Consider the following 18639-nt stretch of genomic DNA (forward strand, 5'->3'; position numbering starts at 1 on the left):
GAGAGAAACGTTCTCTGCTCTAAGTTTGAGTAGAGTAATTCTCATTGTAGACAATCCATCTTGTTCCATCCAATGCCCTTTCAAATAAGTAATCTGGTATCTTTGAACTCAACACATTCAAATAAAAATGTGGGTACCTAAGGGCCTCAGTCAGTTAAGAATCTGACTCTTGATTTCAGCTCAGGACATGATCTCACAGTTTGAGTTTGAGTCTCACGTCAGGTTCTGCACTGACAGTGTGGAGCCTGCTTGGGATTCTCTCTCTTTCTGCCCCTCCCCTGCTCGTGTTCTCTCTCTCAAAATAAGAAAAAATGTAATAAAATAAAATAAAATAAAAATGTTTATCTAGGCACCACTTAAAGAGTTGTGGATTCCCACCAATGGTGGGATATATACTGTACTTTGAGAAACAATACACTAGAGAATTGGAGAGAGGGTGGGGGTGGCTAGGTAAGCAAACCTAGGCAACACTGTGTTTTGAATATCGGGACTAAGAGTTTGGATTAAATAAATAATAAGACCCAGTAAGTGTCAATTCTGTGCCAGGCACTGTGCTATGCCTTCAAAATAAAAAAGACAATAGTCAGATAGTTACTGCCTTCAGGGCCAATCACAAAGAAACCAATGAAAAAGTTTTAAATATACTGTTTCAGTACACATATGCCTCAACATGTGGCATTTATCTGTTCTTAAAGCCTTGCTAAAAAGTAAAGTTTCACACCCAGAAAGAAAGTAGGAGAGTACATGGGGTTGTGTGGAAAGATATACGTGACAAAAGTAAAAGAATAAAATCATCTAGTTTTCTGTCATCTTGAAAAAAAAATGTTGGGAAATAGAAACAAGGAGAAGGCAGGACAAAAAGGATGTAGTCTTATATCCTTCTGGTTGAGAGCCAATTCTCTGTTGAGTCTCTTGTATTGCTGTATGTCTTCCAAGAGAAGGCAACATTTGTTCTGGACTCTTTTCAGGGATGTCTGTATGGGAATATCTTTGACAGATAAGTTAGTATATTCCTTCCGGACAAAGGGCATATTTGTTTGCTGTCCAGAATAATAAAGATAATGTCTCCTCTAGGGCAGTTTGGACACAGGTGCTAGCAGCTTTCTTTAAAAGTCTGGGGTTGGGCGCCTGAGTGGCAAGGGGAACTGAGCAAACATAAGACACATGCTATTTGCTATACCATGAGTAATAAAACCCTTTTTTCCAAACCAGAATTTTCATGTCTTCTGCTAACATTCATGAAACTGAAGCAACCTAACTTATCAGCTTGCACACAGTGTGAAACATAAGACCTTTCATATTTCTTGACACTTCTCTATCCCCTGCTTCGCTTATATTCTGAAGACTCCATATTCTAAATCACCAGGGTAAAATCTTACATAGAGCAAAAACAAATGAAGAGTAAACATAATTGCTTATTTAAGATAGATATGAACTGACTGCTCTCAAAGGAGAGGGGGACATAAAAGGTCAGGGTTTTTTCTATGTGAAAATAGGAGACCCCCTATTAAGCTGGGAATTCCAAAGGGCCACACCTCAGGGGAAGGTAACAGGAGGAGCGGCGCCTGGGCGGCTCAGTCGGTTGAGCATCCAGCTTTGGCTCAGGTCACGATCTCGCTGTTTGTGGGTTCAAGCCCGTCAGGCTCTGTGTTGACAGCTCAGAGCCTGGAGGCTGTCTTCAGATTCTGTGTCTCCCTCTCTCTTTGGCCCTCCCCTGCTCACGCTGTCTCTCTCTGTCTCAAAAACAAATAAAACATTTAAAAAAAAAAAAAAAAAGGTCACAGAAGGAAAGTTGCATGGCTATGGGGAAGGAAAGGGCTGAAGATGTAACTAGCTCTCCGGCAGACTTATGGCCCATATTAACTCTACTCAGATGGTCCAGAAAGGGAAAAAAGAGTCTCAGGGTACCTGGGTGGCTTGGCTGGTTGAGCATCTTGATTTGGACTTGGGCCATGTTCCCACACTTGTGGGACTGGGCTTCCTATCAGGCTCCATGATGTATGTGGAGACTGCTTAAGATTCTCTCTCTCTCCCTCTGCTGTTTTCCCCCACTAGTGCACTCTCTATATATAAATTAAAATATAATAAAGGGGGAAAAAAAGAGCTTGAAACACTAAAAATGGTTACCCAGGCAGCTGGTAACAGTAAATTCTGAGAAATTCACTCTTATCTTTGGCCACAAAAAACTCCAATAAATATTTTTTCAAGATCAAAAGATATTAAAGCATAAAAAATAACCAATCGCACAAAGTAGCATAAGCAAAAAGCAAAACAAGAGAGACTAGAATCAGACCCAAGTGATTTCAGATACTGACATAATTAGACACATCTTAAGAACAATTATGCTCGTATGTTTAAAGAAGCAGATTGTTTCAAAATAAGCTTGAAAATATCTTCAGAAAAGAGAAAACGATAGTAGATTGGAAAATGAACCAGATATACCGCATTAGAGTTAAAAGGAGAATTAGTGAACTGGATGACAGAAAAGAAATTATATGAACTGAAACACAGAGACAGATGCAAAACACATAAAAAGTTGAGAGACATGGAAGACAGAGTGAGAAGGACAAAGAGTTGTTCAAAGGGATAAGGTAAAGAGATAAAGCACAAAAACTGACACTCAGATCAATGGAAGTGTTTATCCAAGGGACATAAGTATTCTGTTTTGAAGGGATGCATGCACCCCAATGTTTCTGAGCCACCCAGATGCTTCTAAAAATTCCCTTTAAAAATGATGATGAAGGGGCGCCTGGGTGGCTCAGTCGGGTGAGTGTCCGACTTCGGCTCAGGTCAGATCTCACGTTTGTGGGTTCGAGCCCCGCATCGGGCTCTGTGCTGACAGCTAGCTCAGAGCCTGGAGCCTGCTTCAGATTCTGTGTCTCCCTCTCTCTGCCCCTGCCCGCTCATGCTCTGTCTCTGTCGCAAAAATAAATAAAACATTAAAAAAAATTTTTTTTTTTAAAATGATGATGAAAAGAGGCACCTGAGTGGCTCAGTCAGTTGAGTGTCCAACTTCGGCTTAGGTCATGATCTCCTGGTTTGTGGGTTCACACCCACGTCAGACTTTGTGCTGGCACCACAGAGCCTGTTTTGGATTCTCTGTCTCCCTCTCAGGTGCGCGCGTGCTCTCTCTCTCTCTCTCTCTCTCTCTCTCAAAAATAAACATAATTTTTTTTAAATGATGATTAAAAAAAATAATGATGAAATAGGTATTTTTTAACAAAGAAGTCACCACATCAAATGAAATTCTAAAGTAGTAGTTTTCAGTCAGGAATAATTTTGACCCCTAAGGACATTTGGCAACATCTGGGGACTTTTTGGGTTGTCAAAATGTGGACTGCTGCTGCCATCTAGTGGGCAGAGGCTAGAAATGCTGCTAATCATACAATGTACAGTCTCGCACAATAAAGAACTATCCAAACATCTATAGTGCTGAGGTTTTTTGAAAGCATATACTTAAGGTTTAAAAAAAAGGGGGGGGAGCACCTGGGTGGCTCAGTTGGTTAAACATCCGACTTCGGCTCAGGTCATGTCTCACCATTCGTGGGTTTGAGCCCCGCATCAGGCTCTGTGCTGACAGCTCAGAGCCTGGAGTCTGCTTCATATTCTGTGTCTCCCTCTCTCTCTCTCTCTCTGCCCCTCCCCCCCACTCATGCTCTGTTTCTCTCTGTCTCAATAATAAATAAAACATTAAAAAAATTTAAAAAAAAGGAAACCTCTAATGAAATCTTAAGACATGTATGATGGAATGAGAAGTAAAGAAAGTGATAAATATGTGGGAACAAAACCCATTAATTTGTATGAAATAATTATGATATTTTATGGGATTAAAAGATAAAATTAAGTCCTAACTGTGGTAATAAGTTAAAGGATAAATGAAAGTAAATATTCTAAGGTTACTGGATCATCTGAGAAGAGAGTAAAGGTATTAACTTTAGATTTTACTAAGCAGGTGTGCTGTAATTAGAATAATCACTAAAAAAAAGTAATAATCAAGTTTATGTGCAGTCTAAATTGATACAAGAATGAGAAGACAAAATGCGAAGAATTGATTCAAAGGAAGACAAGAAGGGGAAGAAAAAGAAACATGGGACATGTGAGTCAAAAGCATAAGGTAAGATGGTAGGTCTAAACCTACATGTATCAGTAATTATGTTAAATGTACATGGACCAAAAGTTCTCTGTTTAAAAGTCTAGGAGACTAACACCCAAAAAACAAAGAATCCAGTGAAGAAATGGGCAGAAGACATAAACGGACACCCATCAGAATGGCTAAAATTAAAAACTCAGGAAACTACAGATGTTGGCGAGGATGCGGAGAAAAGGGAACCCTTTTGTACTGCTGGTGGGAATGCAAACTGGTACAGCCACTCTATAAAACAGTATGGAGGTTACTCAAAAAATTAATAAAAGAACTACCCTATGACCCAGCAATTGCACTACTAGGTATTTATCCAAAGGATACAAAAATGATGATTCGAACGGGCACATGAACCCCAATGTTCATAGCAACACTGTCAACAATAGCCAAAGTATGGAAAGAGCCCAAATGTCCATCGACTGATGAATGGATTAAGAAGCTGTGGTGTGGGGCACCTGGGTGGCTCAGTCGGTTAGGCGTCTGGCTTCACCGGCTTCGGCTCAGGTCACGATCTCACAGTTTGTGGGTTCGAGCCCCGGGGCGGGCTCTGTGCTGACAGCGAGCTCAGAGCCTGGAGCCTGCTTCGGATTCTGTGTCTCCCTCTCTCTCTGACCCTGCCCTGCTCGCCCTGTCTCTGTCTCTCAAAAATAAATAAAAAACATATTTAAAAAAAATTTTTTTAAAGCTGTGGTGTGTGAATGTGTGTGTATAATAGAATATTACTCAGCAACCAAAAAGAATGAAATCTTGCCATTTCCAACAACGTGAATAGAACTAGAGTGTATTATGCTAAGCAAAAGAAATCAGAGAAAACACAAATACATGATTTCACTCATATGTGGAATTTAAGAAACAAAACAGATGAACACAGAGGAAGGGAAGGAAAAATAAGATAAAAAGAGGGAGGCAAACCAAACCATAAGAGACTCAAATACAGAGAACAAACTGAGGGGAGGGGGTGGGGGGATGGGCTAAATGGGTGATGGGCATTAAGGAGGGCACTTGTTGGGATGAGTTATATGTAAGTGATGAGTCACTGGGTTTTGCTCCTAAAACCAGTATTACACTGTGTGCTAACTATGTTGAATTAAAAAAAAAAACAATCTAGGAGACTACACTGGCATACTATTCAGCCATAAAAAAGAATGCAATCTTGCCTTCCGTGACAACATGGATAGACCTTTAGGGCCTTATGCTAAGTAAAATTAAGTCAGATAAAGACAAATAACCAATGATCTCAGCTATATGTGAAATCTAAAACAAACAAAAAACCTGAACTCACACAGAGAACAGACTGGTAAGTGCCAGAGGTGGGGGGTGGGAGTAAGTGGTCAAAAGGCACAAACTTCCAGTTATAAAATAAATAAGGGATGTAATGTGTAGCATAATGACTACAGTTAATAATACCATTTTGCATATATGAAAGCTGCTAAGAACATAAATCTCATCACAAGAAAAATTGTAACTATTCTGGTGATGAATTATTGGTGAAGAGTTATTGTGATGATCATTTCGCTGAATCATTATGTTGTACACCTGAAACTAATATAATGTTGTATATCAATTATATTTCAAAAACAAAACACAAAACACCAAAACAAACCCACAATGAGATACTGCTACATATCCACCAGACAGTTTCAACTTAAAGAAACAAGAAACTCATGATACCAATTTGGGCACTGAAATGGATCAACAGTTCTCATACACTTCTGATGGTATTTATTATAAACTGGCACAAGACTGTAGAGCTGTTGGCAACATCTTCTATAACTAAACGTTCATATGCCCTGTGACCAAGCAATTATGTACAACGTAGACATATATCAGAATATTCATTAAAGGATGCCTGGGTGGTCCAGTCAGTTAAGCGCCTGACATCAGCTTAGGTCATGATCTCACGATTCGTGAGTTCAAGCCCCACGTTGGGGTGTGTGCTGACCGCTCAGAGCTTGGAGCGTGCTTTGGATTCTGTATCTCCTCCTCTCTCTGCTCCCTTTCATGCTGTCTCACACTCTAAAAAAATAAACATTAAAAAAATAAAGTTCATTAAGCACAATTCACAATATCTAAAACTGGGAGAAGGGGGGAATCCAGAAACTAGATTAAAAAATAAAAATCAAGGCACCTTAGTGGCTCAGTTAAGCATCAGACTTCAGCTCAGGTCATTCATTATCTCACGGTTTGCGGTTTGAGCCCTAGATCGGGCTCTGTGCTGACAGTTCAGAGCCTGGAAACTGCTTCAGATTCTGTCTCCATTTCTCTCTGCTCCTTCCCTGTTTGCATGCTGTCTCTCAAAAAGAAATAAACATTAAAAAAAAATTTTTTTTTCAATCTAGCTATGTATCATTAGCGAGAGATACATTTAAAATATAAGGACGCAAGGGCACCCGGGTGGCTCAGTTGGTTAAGTGTCCAGCTTCTGCTCAGGTCATGATTTCATAGTTCATGGGTTTGAGCCTGGAGCCTGCTCCGGATTCTGTCTCTCCCTCTCTCTCTCTGCCCCTCCCCCTGCTTGTGTGCTCATGTTCTCTCTCTCTCTCAAAAATAAATAAATAAACTTAAAAAAATATATATATATATAAGGACAGAAAATTTGAAAGTGAAAGCACAGGGGGAAAAAAGATGCCATTAAGAAACTACCAAATTAAAGCCAAATACTATGAAGTTAGACTTTAAGATAAAGAGCATTTCTAGAAATAAAGATACAGATAAGAGAGACAATTCTCCTGGAATATAAATTGAAAAGTTTACAATCCTATAACATCTCCTTATAACACACACTTAATCACAACAAAATTGAAGGACCACTGGAGGAAAGCAGTCCATAATTATATTGAAGTCAGTCATAGAACAAGCAGAGTGATAAAGCTATAAAAGATTTAAACAATAAAACCAACAACCTTGACCTAATCTATAGGTCTCTGCATCCAACAACCACAGAATACACCTTGTTTTCAAGCACCTACTAAGCATTAAAAAAAATTCACCATTGAGTCTATGAGAGCAAAGTTGTATTGCAGATTAGTTCTTGGTCTATTAATTCTGAGACCAAAATCATACACTTCTACTACTTCATGGGAAGAGACATTAAAGATTCACAAAATTACTTCTCAAGTAAAACACTCAAAATTATAGGGCGCCTGGATGACTCAGTTGGTTAAGCTTGCATCATGATCTCCCAGTTCGTGGATTTGAGCTCCGTGTCAGGCTCTGTGCTGGCAGCTCAGAGCCTGGGGCTGCTTTGGAGTCTGTGTCTCTCTGTCTCTGCCCCTCCCAAGCTCATGCTCTATCTCTCTCTCTTCAAAAATAAGTAAACATTGGGGCGCCTGGGTGGCTCAGTCGGTTAAGCCTCCGGCTTCGGCTCAGGTCAGATCTCACGTTCGTGGGTTTGAGCCCCACGTCAGGCTCTGTGCTGACAGCCAGCTCAGAGCCTGAAGCCTGCTTCAGATTCTGTGTCTCCTTCTCTCTCTGCCCCTCCCCCTCTCAGGCTCTGTCTCGCTCTGTATCAAAAATAAATAAAACATTAAAAAAAATAAGTAAACATTTAAAAAATTTTTTAAATACTCAAAATTATATCATTATTTAGAAAAAATGCACTAAATATGAAATGTTTGAGAGCCAAATTCGATATTTTTTAATTAACTCAGCAGAGTTGGGAGTCTTATCTAAGGACAGAAACTTGCTGGTCACTGTGCCTGTGAATGGTTTAGGCGATACAATATACTAAACTTTCTTCTGAAGCACATTGGCCTTAGTCCTATTACCACAAAGCCTCTTTCATCAACAGAATGCTGTGTGTACTCCTATTTCCTCTGGAAAATCTCGTATATAATCAAGACCTCTAGGGTTTCCAAAATCCAGACGTTTTCAGTAACTCACCAACTCAATCTTAACACACTGTGATACTCTTTTGCTACTACCACTTTTTAGTTGCAGATTAGAACATTCACTCTGTGTTTGGGGGAATAGTCACCTAGCATACATTGTTAAGACGGGGACCTCTTGTGTTAAATTCCTCCACATACACCGCTTAACTTAAATTATGAACCTGTCTGCTCTTAGTTCAGACATATTATTGCATGGAATTTGGGGCTGTTCTCTAACATTTTTATAGGCCAACTCCAGAATATTATAGTCCTTAAAATTTTTTTTTAATGTTTGCTTATTTTTGAGGCAGAGATACAGTGCAAAGAAGGGAGGAGCAGAGAGAGAGGGAGACAATCCGAAACAGGCTCCAGGCTCTGAGCTGTCAGCACAGAGCCCGAAGCGGAGCTTGAACCCATGAACCATGAGATCTTGACCTGAGCCGAAGTCGGATGCTTAACCGACTGAGCCACCCAGGCGCCCCCAGAATATTACAATCCTACAGAGTTATTATCATAAGATGATGTTATCTAAATTATCCTAAAATGTCCAGTACAGGAAAAATTTTTATCACAGCATGATATATGCAAATCATATCTATTCTCACAGCCCACTGAAGAAAATTATATATTCCTTATATTTTCTTACTTTCCCAAGCTAAGAATCATTCCATTCAATAATTTCATGCTGTCTGTAAACAGATAGGTGATGAGAACTGAGCTCTTTTATATCTCTTAATCTGCTTTCATAATGAAAAATCTTTTCAAGCACCTATGGAATATTCACCAACATACCACATCCTAGGTAATAAAAAAATTAACAAATTTAAAAGAATTATAATCACAGAGTATGTTTCCTGATCATAATGGACTCAAACTAGAAATCAATAACAGAAATACAACAGAAATATCGCCAAACACAGGGAAACTAAACAACACATTCCTAACTAAGCAATTGGTCAAAAAGGAAGCCTGGAAAGAAATTTAAATATACATAAAAGTGAATAAAATTAAAATATAATATTTTACAATTGTGGGAAGCATCTACAACAATGCCTAGAGGGAAATATATAGCATTAAATATTCTCATTAACAAAGAAAAAAGATCTCAAATCAATAATTAAATTCCAGGGCACCTGGCTGACTTAGTCAGAAAAGCATGAGACTCAAGCTCATGGTCATGAGTTCGAGTTCCATGTTGGATGTAGAGATTATTAAAAAATAACAACAAATTTTAAAAAAATAATGGAAGTTCCTCACTCTAGAAACTAGAAAAAAAAAAGAAACTAGAAAAACAAAAACTCAAACTAAGCAGAAGCAAGGGAATAATGTAGGAGCAGAAATCAAATTAAAAACAGGAAAATAGAGAAAAATCAATAAAACAAAAAGCTAGTTCTTTAGGCAGGGGATGGGGACGATAGTCGATAAAATCTATAACCCCCTGGCAAGACTGACAAAGATTAAAAAAAGAGAAACACAAATTACCAGTGCAAGTAAGGAAACAGGGAAATACCATTATAGACCTGTGAACATGAAAGGAAAGCTCACTAAACGGGAGTTGGGAGGCCCAAAGGGAGCTGCACTCACTCAATGTCAACCCCAGGCCCCAGCAGGGAAAGGTGTGCACTGCATCACCTCCTGCAAGAAGCCATGCATCTCAGCTCATGCCTGCATCTCTGCATCTCAACTAATGACAAACTATCATCACCCTGAACGCATGCTTTTCTCCAATGAACTTTCTTTCAAAACAACCCCCTTCGAAACCACCCTCTTCTCCATGAAACAATGTTCCTCTCCCTTGTTTGTGGGATGTGTCTACAGTTTTGTCACGGCTTGCATGCCCCAAACTGCAGTTCTCTGTTATTCCCAAATAAATCCACTTTTGCAGGTAAAATAATGATTTAATTCTTAAGGTTAATTTTTAACCTAATTTGGTGATGAGAAGTGAGGTCAAGGAAAGACCCTTAGTATCTCTGAGGTTTGTAAGCAAACAGGTGCCAGAGAGCTAATAACTGAACTCACTATTTTCTTGCCCACTCTGGAGACTGAAGAGAAGTTTCCCCCTATATTCAAACTCTGCTCTCTGTGTTTGGGCTCTCCAGGCTTTATCAAGGATCTACTTCAAGGATTTGTCTTTTCTGAGTATACTTGTTAAGCCTTCAGTCTGACTCCTTTTTAGCACCAGAATGTTCCTATTGAAGTGTGCTAACCCTAAAATATGGGATCCCGGGCGCCTGGGTGACTCAGTCGATTAAGTTTCTGACTTCGGCTCAGGTCAAGATCTCACAGTTTGTGGGTTTGAGCCCCGCGTTGGGCTCTGGGCTGACAGCTCGGAGCCTGGAACCTGCTTCAGATTCTGTGTCTCCTCTCTCTCTCTGCCCCTCCCCTGCTCAGGCTCTGTCTTTCTCTCTTTCAAAAACAAAATAAACATTAAAAAAAAAATTTTTTTTTTAAATGGGATCCTGGTTCATCAAAATGCTTGGAGGGCCCCCTACTGGGACCCTGGCCCATTTTATGTTTATTGTATTTAATTTTTTTAAAGTTTTATTTATTTAAGTAATCTCTACACCCAACATGGGGCTCAAACCCACAACCCTGAGAACAAGTTGCATGCCCTTCTGAATGAGTCAGCCGGGTCCCCTTGATTTTATATTTAAAATACTATAATCCTGGGGCGCCTGGGTGGCTCAGTCGGTTAAGCCTCCGGCTTCGGCTCAGGTCAGATCTCACGTTCGTGGGTTCGAGCCCTGAGTCAGGCTCTGTGCTGACAGCTAGCTCAGAGCCTGGAGCCTGCTTCAGATTCTGTGTCTACTTCTCTCTCTGCCCTTCCCCCTCTCATGCTCTGTCTCTCTCTGTATCAAAAATAAATAAAACATTAAAAAAAAATAGAATGTCTCTCTTTCATTTCTAAAAAAAAAAAAATACTATAATCCTTCCTCATGCACATTTCTATTAAAAAGACCAATTCACAAGTAACTTAGACTTCAAATGGCCATTGTGGGGAATTTTCAATTTTTCCAAACTTAACTTTCCTCAAAACTGAATAGAAAGCTATGGCTCTAAAATTGTGAAAACTAAGGGGCACCTGGGTGGCTCAGTAGGTTAAGTGCCTGACTCCTGATGATCTTCCAGTTTCCTGAGTTCGAGTCCCGGGTCAGGCTCTGAGCCCACGCAGAGCCTGTCTGAGATTCTCTCTCTCCCACTCTCTCTGCCCCTGCCCCATTCACACACTCTCTCTCAAAATAAAATTTAAAAACATTAAAAAATAATAATAAAAATAAAAATTAAAATTTTTGAGGGCCGCTTGGGTGGCTCAGTTGGTTAAGCGTCTGACTTCAGCCCAGGTCATGATCTCATGGTTCGTGAGTTCAAGTCCCATATCAGGCTCTCTGCTGACAGCTCAAAACCTGGAGCCTGCTTTGGATTCTGTGAGTGTCTCTCTCTCTCTCTCTCTCTCTCTCTCTCTCTCTCTCTCTCTCTCTCTCCCTGCCCCTCCCCCACTCATGCTCTGTCTCTCTCAAAAATGAATAAATGTTAAAAAAATTAAAAAATAAAATTATTGAAATTGAATGGGATGTTCTGGTTTATATTTTGAATCTTCCAAATGTTATCAGGAATCTAAAATTGCCTCTCTACAAAGTAGAATTGCTAACTGAGGCAAACCATCAAAGACAAAAGGCTTCTGGGGCCTTTTTCCCCTCTCGCTGCAGTAGCCAGAGCTCAGGTTCTACCTCCAGCACCATCCAGACCTCCTCTCTATGCCCCTTACCCCTTCATGCTAATCCTTTCACCAAACTTCCTCTCCCCTTAAATCTTTCCCCACTTCCTCTTCTTCTGAGGGTTTGTAAGAACTTGTCCCTTTTAAGGTTATCCTTTGAGAATCCAAATAAACCCTAAATTTCTTAGGTTCCTTGAACTAAGGCTGAATTTTGGGTCATAAAGAGATTCCTAAAGAGAAAAAGGACTACCCCTATAGTTTTGCTAAAGAATTTAACAAAGTTATTCAAATTCATAGTTTTTCAGATTTCTATCAATTAGTCCACATGCTTGTTGGTGAGGGCCAGGTCAAACACTGGATGAAGCCAGCCTGATGGCAATATCCTGAAGGGAATTTAGAGAAAGACACCCCTAACTTTTGGCAAGATGCTAGAACACTTTCTATAAATTTCCACCGAGTAACTACGGTAGCTTTTCCTAGGCCTCCTGACTGGAACAAAATTCAGGCTTGCACATAAAAGCCTGATGAACCTGTTTATGAGCATTGCAATCAACTCCAAATTGTCTTTAAAAAGTTTTTTGACCTTCCAGGGGCGCCTTGGGTGGCTCAGTTGGTTAAGCATCCAACTTCAGCTCAGGTCATGAACCCTCAGTTCGTGAGTTCGAGCCCCGCATTGGGCTCTGTGCTGACAGCTCAGAGCCTGGAGTCCCCTTTGGATTCTGTGTCTCCCTCTCTCTCTGCCCCACCCCCCCGCCCATGCTCTCTGTCTCTCAAAAATAATAAATAAACATAAAAAAAATTTTTTGACCTTCTTTTAGAGGTTGAATCTACCTAGGTAGCATTTAACTACGTTTATTAATGGGCTGAACCAGATCTTTCGGGATGGGAAAATATATCCATGCCAGATTTAGTTAAATTTAGCAAACCAGCTTGCTCATACCCAAGATGAATCATCTTAAAATAAAGACTGCTACAGTCCTCAAGTTTCAACTCTGGCAAATGAAGGACCCTAACCAAAACCCACCAGTTTCTGCTATTATTGCAAAGGACCAGCACAATGGAAAGGAAGAGTGTTGCCAACGGTAAGCGCTCCAGGAACTTCAGCCCTCCAGTCAGCTTTTCCAATGTCCTCCTAATTCCCAAAGACAGAGCTCCAAGAAACACCCGATCTTCCTATTTAATTGGGTTAGAGAAACCATTCTCCAGGTTGAAGAATTCTCTGTTCTTACTGACATGGGAGCTATACTGTTGGTGCTCAACTCCACTGCTATAAAGCAGTTCTGTTTCAGAGTACTAAAACAGCTGAAATAGGAAGTTTCTAATGAACTTCAACAGGTTCCTGTCTTCAAACCTATTCCCTTTTGTTTAGGCCTTTTGAGAGATACCCATCTTTTTTCTCCCTTCGTTCCTCCACCCCCATTTATTTATCAGGCTGAGATTTCTTAGAAAAATCTTATGCCAAAATCTCTTTCTCCCAGAAGGGGGAAATAATTCTAGAATCTGACAGTAGTAATCAAGATAGCTAACCAGGGCCCAGAAATGGACCCACAAATGTATGGACAACTCATCTGACAAAGCAAGAAAGAATATCTAATGGAATAAAGACAGTCTCTTCAGCACGTGGACCTGGAAAAACTGGACAGCAACATACAGAAAAATGTACCTGAGCCACTTTCTTACACCATACACAAAAATGAACTCAAAATGGATGAAAGACCTAAATGCAAGACAGGAAGCCATCAAAATCCTCAAGGAGAAAGCAGGCAAAAACCTCTTTGACCTTGGCCGCAACAACTTCTTACTCACCATGTCTCTGGAGGCAAGGGAAACAAAAGCAAAAATGAACTATTGGGACCTCATCAAAAATAAAAAGCTTCTGCACAGCAAAGGAAATAGCAAAACTAAAAGGCAGCCGACAGAATGAGAGATCTGCAAACAACATATCAGATAAAGGGCTAGTATCCAAAGTCTACAAGGAACTCACCAAACCCCACACCCAAAAAACAAATAACCCAGTGAAGAAATGGGCAGAAGACATGGGCAGACACTTCTCCAAAGAGGACATCCAGATGGCCTACAGGCACATGAAACGATGCTCAACATCACTCACCATCAGGGAAACACAAATCAAAACCACAATAAGATACCACCTCACACACGTCAGAGTGGCTAACATTAACAACTCAGGCAACAACAGATGTTGGCGAGGATGTGGAGGAAAAGGATCTCTCTGCACTGCTGGAGGGAATGCAAACTGGTGCAGCCACTCTGGGAAACAGTATGGAGGTTCCTCATAAAGTTAAAAAAAGAACTAGCCTATGACCCAGCAATTGCACTACTAGGTATTTATCCAAGAGACATAAGTATTCTGTTTTGAAGGGACACATGCACCCCAATGTTTATAGCAGCACTATCAACAATAGCCCAAGTATGGAAAGAGCTCAAATGTCCATTGATGGATGAATGGATGAAGAGGATGTGGTGTATGTATACACACACACACACACACACACACACACACACACACACACAATGGAGTATTACTCGGCAATCAAAAAGAATAAAATCTTGCCATTTGCAACAACATGGATGGAACTAGAGTGTATTATGCTAAGCGAAATGAGTCAGAGAAAGACAAATATCATATGACTTCACTCATATGAGGACTTTAAGATATAAAACAGATGAACATAAGGGAAGGGAAGAAAAAATAATATAAAAACAGGAAGGGGGACAAAAACATAAGAGACTCTTAAATATGGAGAACAAACAGAGTTACTGGAGGGGTTGTAGGAAGGGGGGTGGGCTAAATGGGTAAGGGGCATTAAGGAATCTACTCCTGAAATCATTGTTGCACTATATGCTAACTAACTTGGATGTAAAATAAAAAATAAATTTTAAAAAAAGATAGCTAACCAGGAGAATTAAATAACCCTTGACATCTTTTATTTGCTCTGTCTCTGATGGCACTATTGCTGAGTCTAGGGACATTAGTCATTTGTTCCTACTGGATCAACTGCTTTCCTCTTTGTGAGTAAAATCTTCAACTGATATTGGCAGCACTCACAGTGCACCTCCCATCAATAGTCAGATTCCTCAAAACCTCTCCCCAGAATGAATCAATACCCAGTAAATGAAGATACCCTTCAAGGCATAAGGCCCCTAATAGAATATAAAGCTCAGGGCACCTATACCCCCTGCACTAATGCCTGTAATACCCCTATCTGTCTGTGAGAAAATCCAATGTTTAAGGACAGAGGTTTGTCCAGGACCTGTGTGAAATAAACATCAACCTTACCCCTTGGCGCCCTGTTGTTCCTAACTCCCATATGCTATTGACATCCATTCCCACCAAAAGCAAACTGCTCACTGTAATTGATCTAGGTAATGCATTTTTTAGTATTCCAGTTGATAAGGAAGTTTGTTTTGTTTTTTGCTTTCACTTGGGTAGAACAGGAATACACTGGACAGTAATGTCCCCAGGGTTATACAGACAGTCCTTTGACTTACTTTGACTTTTCACAATCCTTAAAAGCTGATTTGAATGATAGGAAGCTTTCTGCAGGCTCTACTTTGTTACAACATGTAGATGATTAACTTCTCTGCCTCTCTTCTCCAACCACTTCACAGAAGACAGCATCCATCTCTCAAAACTCCTGGCCATAAAGGGACATAAAATCTCAAAAAAAAATTGATACAGTTTGCCTAAATTCAGGTTTAATACATAGGGCACCTGACCTTGGAACAAGAAATACATGGATCCAGGAAGATTCCATGGCATCCTGAACTTTCCAATACCTAACCCTAAACACCAATTACAAGGTTTTCTTGGACTATCGGGCTACTGTTGAAACTGTATTCCAAACTTCTCTGTTATGGCTCAACCTCTATCTACATGCTTTACTAAAAAATGACAAGCCTGATGCTATTATTTAGAAAGATCAGAAAAACATAGCTTCTGAGACTTTAAAGAAAAGCCTAATAAAGCCCTCTGCTCTCCGACATCCTAATTATCAACTTTCCTTTCTCCTCTTTCCATGTAAGAGAGAAGGAAGTGTCCTTTGAGTAGTCATCCAAACACATGCGGCTGGGGCGCCTGGGTGGCTCAGTCGGTTAAGCGTCCGGCTTCGGCTAAGGTCATGATCTCACGGTTCGTGCGGTTCGTGGGTTCGAGCCCCATGTCACGCTCTGTGCTGACAGCTCAGAGCCTGGAGCCTGCTTCAGATTCTGTGTCTCCCTCTCTCTCTGATCCTCCCCTGCTCCCACTGTCTCTGTCTCTCAAAAATAAATAAAAGACATATAAAAAAACCCACACATGGGGGCCATCATTGACCCATAGGGTATTGTAACCAACAACTGGACCCTGTGGTGGAAGATGTCCCCTTTGCCTCGGAGCCACGCCATTCCTACCACTTGCCTTTTAAAGTCACTGAAGAAGTAATCCTGGGATCCCCTTTAACCATCCTTGTGCCCCACACAGCAGAGGCCCCCCCTGAATTCCCCTCACTCTCAGCACTTCTCAGTCATCTCACCTCCTGTGACATCCTGCTGCCAACGGCTCCTCACAGAACTTTCTTGCTGCAATAACCTTAACCCTGCTAGTCTTCTCCCTTTCTTCCCTGACGAAACCCCTCGTGACTGCTTAACGCTGACAGATCACCTTCTGACTACCTGTGACAATGTACAGGAAACTCCTCTAACCACTGCAGATTTTTAATGATTTACTATGTTCTTATTTAAAGGATGGAAGTGGTAACTTTCATGTCAGATATGCTACTACAACTCCTTTTAAGTCTCAGAGACAGTACCTTTACCTCTGGTTATTCCACAGGCGGAATTTTACACCCTTACTCAAGGCTGTACCTTAGCCAAAGGTAAAACTGCAAACCTTTATATCCATAGTCAGTACGCCTTTGGGGTTGCTCATGACTTTGGAATGCTATGGAAACAGTGAAGTTTCCTTACCTCCAACGGGAATAAAATTAAAAATGACTCCTACGTCCACTATTTACTAGATGCCATACTTTTGCCAGGTGCTCTGGCTATTATTAAGGTTCCTGGACATTCCAGACTCAACTCTCTGGGTACCAAAGTAAACCACTTTGCTGATATTGCCACCAAAAACACTGCTCTCAAGGAAACAAACAGCCAAACGTTTTCATGGTCCAAAGGGATGTTTTCCCCAGTTATCATTTGGGAAAACTAATCAGAGATACCAAACAATTACCACAGAGAAGGAAAAACAATACTGGAAATCTAGTAATTGTTGTTTTGATAAAAAAGAGAATGCTGATTTGGACCAAATTAACAATCTGGCCCTACCAAACATTCTAAAATTCCTACTATTGTGCATGCATTAAACGACTGGTCTACTGACAAAATGTTATCATTCAAGAACCAGTACTGGTGGAGAAATACTAATAAGGCTACAAGACGTGCCTGCCCCCATTTGTCCTGCCTATCTGAAGTCTAATCGAGAAAAACTCACTCACACAAGTGGATTTCACATAGCTTTCCTGTCTCATGGACAGAAGTATGATTTAGTCATGGTCTGCGTGTGGCTTAGTGGACTGAAGCTTTTCCTTGTAGACAGACTAGTGTTTTTTCTCTGCCTAAGATTCTGATAGAAAAGATTATCCCTACCTGGAGAACTCTTCTCAAACTTCATAGAGATTGGGAAACCTATTTTTCCAGTCATGTGCTTCAACAAGTCTGTGTTGTTTGGCCAGTTTTACAACACTTTCATTATGCATACCAAGGTTGGTCAAACATATAAATGGTACTACAAAGACTCGAAATTTGTAGAGACTCTCCAAATACCCTGGCTAAAGCTACTCATGTTAGTCTTTCAAATTCCAGACCCCGTCTCCTTTGGAACTCACAGATACTCACTTTTTGAGATAGTCACAGGACGTTAATTCAGTCCCTGCCTCCTCTGACCCATGGTTGATAAAAGGAGATACACTCCAATACTGTAAATCCGGATTGCTTCTATTAAAAATAACCACGCATTGGTATAGCAATCTTTTCACCATGCACTCTTGGTGATCTTAAGCTAACACCTTGCTACCTGGAGATTTTGTCTACTGAGAAAGACATCTCCAGAAACACTCTTCAATCTTGCTAGAAAGGGCCTGACCAGTTACTGCTAACCACTCCTGTGCCGCCAAACGCTAAGAAACAGGCTCTTGGATTCACGTGACACCTCTAAAGAAAGCACCAAACCCTGATGGGACCTGCAAGCCATCTGGTGACCTGAAAAATAAAGATTTTCCTGGAACTGCAGCAGACAACATTGGATAACAAGTCAGCTTTCCCAAAACATCTGGACCAGGCCCGTATACCTTTTCTCACTATTGCTTCTTCTCTTTTGTGGAAAGACAATGAATGCCTTTGTCTGCATTTCCCAAAACCTTATGACGGGGGGTGGGGGGGGGACCTTTTCTTGTGATTAAGGCCTTTCAGAAACAGCCTCATTGTGATCCCATGACAAATTAATTTTTTACTTGCTTCTTCTAAAAGGTTAGAAAGTTCAGAAAGAAAGTCTTTCTTTCACCTGAACTATTAACTAACCCTGGATTCATACCCAAATTCATGGTCTCTGAATTTGCAACCTTTTTTTTTTTAATGTTTTATTTATTTTTGATACAGACAGAGACAGAGCATGAGAGGGAGAGGGGCAGAGAGAGAAGGAGACACAGAACCGGAAGCAGGCTCCAGGCTCTGAGCTAGCTGTCAGCACAGAGCCTGACGCGGGGCTCGAACCCACGAACGTGAGATCTGACCTGAGCCGAAGTCGGAGGCTTAACCGACTGAGCCACCCAGGCGCCCCTGAATTTGCAACCTTAACCAACTATAACATACTTGGTTCCAAATCGTCCTTTCAAGATAACAATGTTGTTTTAAAATAGCTT

At 40.7% G+C, this 18639-nt stretch overlaps 1 protein-coding gene across 4 annotated transcripts in view; it reads right to left on the bottom strand.

Annotated features, from left to right (window-relative positions):
• ATF1 (activating transcription factor 1) overlaps nt 1-18639 on the bottom strand; it is an 82000-nt gene that overhangs the window by 42456 nt on the left and 20905 nt on the right. The window contains exon 2 of one of the 4 annotated variants that reach the window (XM_029954854.1): nt 15236-15381. The exons of the other annotated variants lie outside the window; for them this stretch is intronic. The gene's annotated coding sequence lies outside the window, so the exon portion shown is untranslated. The remainder of the gene's footprint in view (nt 1-15235; nt 15382-18639) is intronic. 4 annotated transcript variants of the gene reach the window in all.

The sequence above is a fragment of the Suricata suricatta genome, chromosome 10, assembly GCF_006229205.1.
Source record: "Suricata suricatta isolate VVHF042 chromosome 10, meerkat_22Aug2017_6uvM2_HiC, whole genome shotgun sequence".
In the NCBI taxonomy this organism is placed as follows: domain Eukaryota; kingdom Metazoa; phylum Chordata; class Mammalia; order Carnivora; family Herpestidae; genus Suricata; species Suricata suricatta.